Source organism: Olea europaea, unplaced genomic scaffold, assembly GCF_002742605.1.
Source record: "Olea europaea var. sylvestris unplaced genomic scaffold, O_europaea_v1 scaffold537, whole genome shotgun sequence".
NCBI lineage: Eukaryota > Viridiplantae > Streptophyta > Magnoliopsida > Lamiales > Oleaceae > Olea > Olea europaea.
The window spans coordinates 333,272-339,271 of record NW_019263695.1 but is presented as its reverse complement, the minus strand read 5'-3'; positions in this window follow the sequence as shown (position 1 = coordinate 339,271).

Sequence of the window (6,000 nt, the reverse complement as noted above, 5' to 3'; positions counted from 1 at the left end):
TTTTTTTTTTACCAAATAGAAAATCGACACTTACCTTAAAAAATATAAACTGGCCGAATCATATATATCCACCAATGAAAATTTTAAAAATTATTTAATGAGTACTCTTCTAGTAACTTTGATAACCAATCTTTTCGAACAACTGAAAGCTTGATCGAAACAAGCAATCAATTATATATCACTATAATCCATATGTTACTGTCTCAATAGATTATTTGGTGTGTTCATCAATCTTCTATATCACCACATTTTAAAGTGAGAGAAGAATCTCAACCAAAGTAAAAAAAATAAAAATAAAAAAAATAAAACCAACTAAAAATTTTGAGGGTCATTTCGTCTATTTTTTTGCTCATTTTCTAGAATATGCTCATAAATAGATTACTTTATAAATAAATAAGTTTTAACGGAGATACTTTTTTTTTTGTCAATATCAAATTTACAATAAATTATTTATTTTGATCATAATATCTATTTTATGGTCAAAATAAGTAATTTTTTTTATAAGTATGAAAAAGTAATGAATAAAAACATATGTAGAAATAAAAAAATTAATTAATTACTTTTAAATTTAGAAAAATATGTAGTGTCTATAACTATTAAAATAAGTAATTTACTTTTAGATCTAATCAACATAAATTATCTAAAATAAAATTTACTTAGTAATTATAATTAAAATTTAGTTAAACATGCATTAAATAGAATATCTAAGTTGACAATAAAATATTAACATTTCATGAACGTAATGAGAGGATTAATTAATAATTGTAGTTTAATACAAGTTGAATAATTGAACATTGGACTTGGGTTTAGATTCAAACTAAAAACTAGAGTTGGGTCAATGATAATATTTGGGCCAAAATTCTACAATTTCATCTTAGGTTTTTATTTGGACTGATGGCAGTGCTGGGTTGCCAAAATTCTACAATTTTCTCTTAAGCTTTTATATGGGCTGGCTACCAAAATTCTACAATTTTCTCTTAAATTTTTATATGGGTTGGGGAGCAATGCTGGATTACAACCCAACACAACCTCCCACCACCTCGGCCTATGAAGTTGACAAAACGAGGGAAAAAATTTGGCAAAAAGGGACTAATTAAAAGTTTGAGGACTAAATTGGTGTTAATAGTTGATTTGGACCCAACATCGATGATTGGAGAGGATTTGGACTCAATTAGATGGAATTGGAAGCTAAAGGACCAAGAAGACACCAAAAGAGTTAAAATGAATGAAAACCAAAAATGAGGGATCAAAGTGCAACAAACGGAAGAAGTTAAAGCGGCACTCGTGCACAGTCTTCAAGTGGTGCCCTTGCAAGATATGCTACACTCATATAGAGAGCAAAATCGCAAGCAACAAGGTATGGTGGAACATATGGAGCACGAGGGGGGGAGGGGGGCGGATTTTGGGCCAAATGGCCTAGACTCCATTTTCAGCCTAAATTCTTATACAAATCAAATTTAACCTATTATTTAAGTGATATGAGACGGCTTGAACGGGAGAACATCATTATACATAATTTTCACCACAAGAAAGAGACCAGCGGAACGAGAAATTGAAGATTCAAAGTCCGACTTAAAGATTAACCAAGAAGAAATTGATTTATCACTTTTCAATTATTGTTTTCAATTTCGAGTGATGTTTTTTCAATTCTTTTTGTGTGATTTGTTAAACATTGTGCTAGGCTAATTACTTTATGTATTGGATGAAGATTAAACATTTTTGTTATTTATTTCTAATTCGAGTACATGGTTTAGTTGAATTCTTGCAATTTGTGATTAGTCTTACATGTCTAATTTTATTATTTGACTGTTTGATTATTAATTGAATATATAGTTGCTTGTTGTAGTGTTGGGAGGCTCACAATAGATTTAGAACATTGCTTGATTAACCTGCGTAGAATAAATGTTAGTAATAATGTTTATCGCGTGTGCAATCTTTGATATAATTGTCAAATTAAATGCATTCTATTTATTTGAATTCGGATTAGGAATAAATTCAAGTTGTGACTATGATAGATTTAATTTATCTTGAAAAAAGAAAATTAATTACAATAAAATTATCGATTGTCAAAAAAGAAACCTGCTACATAGTTGACAATTAGAATTAAGTTAGAATAATTAAAAATCACAAATCAATTTTGTTTGCTCACTTTGAATCTAATTAAAGACTAGTACACTCAATTGAATTTTATTTTTCGTGTGACGATACACATTGCTCGTCATGTATTACTTGTCAACGATTTCGTACGCTTACGGATTTCACACTAACACTGTCCAATTAAGATTTTTCAGGATGGAAAGGAACAATTTTTTTTTAAAGCTCCATTTACTATTACATTTAATTAATTAATTAATTTTTTAATATTACTATATGTTAAGTATTACATAAATTGAAAGCATAAAAAAAAAAAAATCAATTAGGGTTGAGGACCATGATTCCCTTCCTCGTCCCAATCTGGGTGGGAAGTTTTGCTAGCCCTATTATTCGTCACCATTTAGCATATCAAGATATACTTTTATAGAGTACTTGTCATAGTTGAACGCGCAGTACACGTTATTTTCAAATGCTTTTAAGTGCTATAAAAGTATATATGAAGATATGTGAATATAAAAAATAGTTAATACAAATTTTTTAACTAAAATGAGCTTTTTATTCAATGAAAATCTCTTTGCATACAATATTTTTTGTTTGATTAGGGATATCTAAATTGACTAAAACATTTGAAGTTGTCATAGAAATTCCTCTTGAAACGTATAACTATTAGTACAAAAATTTTATCCAATTTTACATCGAGTGAGGTGAAGGAGAATATGCTGTTATAACCTCTCATATTTTTTCTAAATACAATTCCTTCATTGGGCTGTGAAGTAAACAAAATGTATAGTTGATTTGGCACTTCATTCTCTGCAAGTAGGAACTAGTAAATGTAGGATATAAAATTTTTAACTAATCAATTATACAAATATTTGATCTTAGAAGGTAGAAAATATTTGTATTTGACCTTTCGCCAAAAGGTCAACAAAATGATGGAGTTTCAAGCTCATATTTTGTTGCACAACAAAAAAGTATAGGAACATATTTTCTTAAGCTCGTGTATTGGAGACCAAAATGACGTAGATAAATTTATTCTTGCACGATGTTAAATGAACTTTGAAAAATAATATTGAAATAGAGTATAGTTAAAAAATGATGTAGATGAGAATCATTCAAAAAGTCCAATAATGGGACCTTGAACTTGATTCAAAGGAATTGTCCTTAGATGGTTTCAATGGAAGATGAGATATTACACTTGTTGCTTGTATACTATGTTCATCTTTTCTTTCTTCATTCATTGGTAAACTTACTCTTTTTAACCCTTTGTTTTTACGAAAGCCTAGAATATCTCGTTCTTTTAATTTGTTTATATTTAAGGAATTATTTTGTATGAACTGACATGAAAAAAATAAAAAAATTAATGAATTATTGAGTAGAAAAGTGACTATATAAAGTTAGATTGTACTTCAAATGAGGGAAGGAATTAAAACTATTTAATTATAAGTTACTTGAACTTCTAAAAAAAATGCTCACATATAACTATATATGTAAAAAAAAAAAAAAAATTGCAGTTGGAAGGGGAAAAAAATGAAAATATCACAGACATAATATTTCATATTTAATAAAATAAAAGAGTGCAAAATTATATATGGTTCCATAATATAATTTCATTGTATTACATCTGTATTGAATATGCTGAGTAATTAATAAAGTTTGTCTTTGGTTTCTCTTGATGAAAAAATCTTTGTTTAGTTTTATGGATGATGTTACTATCCAGAAGAATCACTTTTTGTTTCTTCGTTGTTCCTTCACTTGGGCTCTTAACATTGATGACAAACATATGTTTTACTTTGATTATCAATCATGTGATATCTGAAAATAAAGAGAAAAAATTGAATAAAAAAATAATTCATTGCCCAATGAACAACTTTAGATATCATGAATTTCTACACCACTAATTTTACTAAGTGATAGAGGTATTTTAGATTTCAATAACTATTAATAAAATAGGAGTTGATTATAAAATGTTAGTCGAGTTTTTGAAATTTTAGAACTAACACTTAATTAGACTGTTTGAACATGAGTGTAAACTATATATTTGACTGAAAAGTATAATCATCAATCGCGATAGCTCCGTTAGCGAAATTGAAACAACATTAAATTGAAGAAAAAGTTCGATATCTTATCACATGTACGTTTAACGATCTTCTATACCTTAATTGCAATTTTGAAAGACAACTTGATTTCACTGTTCACATTTCAATACTTTTCATTAATTGGTCTTACGTTTTCATTTCGTATAATGTAAGATTTTCTATTTTTATTTAATTATACTATCTAAATTTTCAATTGCATTATTGAATAACATGGCTTGAATTTTATTCTCCTGTAAACAAGTCAAATACTATGTTAGATCTCATACATAATGGAATTACGAAATAAATAGCCATTGTAGCAGACATATTACCTCCTTGTTTATTAGGATGAACCTCAAAATATCAAATTTACCAGTGTTGTTAGAATAAAATTCGACCAAAATCTTTTGAACTAATGTCACTCTAATGAACCATTCATTTCATATATGATAAGTTACTTATAACATTTGATTCCATAATATGAGAGCAATCTCAATTTGGCTAAAACCTATCTATTGATGTGCTAGAAAATAACACATTTGATGATTCAAATGAAATAAAAATTAGTTTGTGAAAATAATTTAAATAGTCGAGGGAGTCAATTAGAATAGTCTATCCATTTACCATTTTGATACTAAAAGTTCTTACTTACTTCTTGGAAAGTCTCGGGATACTGCTTTACAGTTATTCTAATAAAAGCAACAAATCACTTTTTAATAATTTTTAGATGATTGAGCATACAAGTCAATTTTCCTATGTTTGAATACAGCAATTTGTAATGCAAAGACAGTAAAGAACACAGTAATTGTTAGCGGAGAAATCCAACTGGATAAAAATTTTGAGATCAAGACAGTTACCTCCAGTATACATAAAGAACCTTACAGTTAGATGCTACCTAGCAAACTCCAGTAGATTTTTCGATCTACTTCCTGTAATCTCCAAGATCTGCTGACTCCACCAACTTCTCGATCTTCTACAATTGTCTCTTTCAAGTGGAAACCCAATAATCACCAATTCTTGTACTTGTAGTCCAACCTTCTTCAATCTTCAGCAGCCTCTGAAGTTCCAATTACCATCCTTATTGTATAAAGGAGGTGGGTGTTTTGCATTTTGGAACCTCGATATTTCTCCCAAATTTGTGGTTGTATGATCTCAAGAAAGAATAGATTGAATCAAGGGTCGAATATATTCTTGGATCTTCACGAGTTGATATGAATGTATTATCAATGAAAGGCACAACGAACAACCACACAAAATTCGTGTTAGGCTTGGGTATTTATAGTTAGAGGTGTTTAGGTAGTATGCGCCATGTGAAACTCTCCAAAAACCCAAATTAGGTTTTTCCATGTATTACTATCGCTCAAGAAAAGGGGCAGTGACAAGCGATTGAAGGGTTTGTCGCTCGAGCAAAATCTGGGCAACGAGCGAGTGACGAACATTCTATTTTTGTCACTCGAGCAATGTCATGACAAGAGGCAAGCGAAATTGCTACGACTGTTCTTTTCTTATTCTGAGCTCGAACCCAACCCTTATAACTCATCTATAAAAAACTGAACCTAACTCCTTGAATTTTACACACGTTCAATTTAGTCTTTTTTGTTCACATAATTGCCAATTACATTAAACCTAACAAACTCCCCCTTTGACATTCTGTGATAAAACTATACAATAAAGTCAAGATAGCAAAATAAGTTAAACTAGACTACCCAAGTTACCCAAGCACCGTTTCTTATATTTCTTGTTAGACCTATTTTTTAAATCAAAAACTCAAATAACAAGTGTAAAAATAAGTGATACAGTAAATGTAACAATTGCAGCACGTAATCATAAA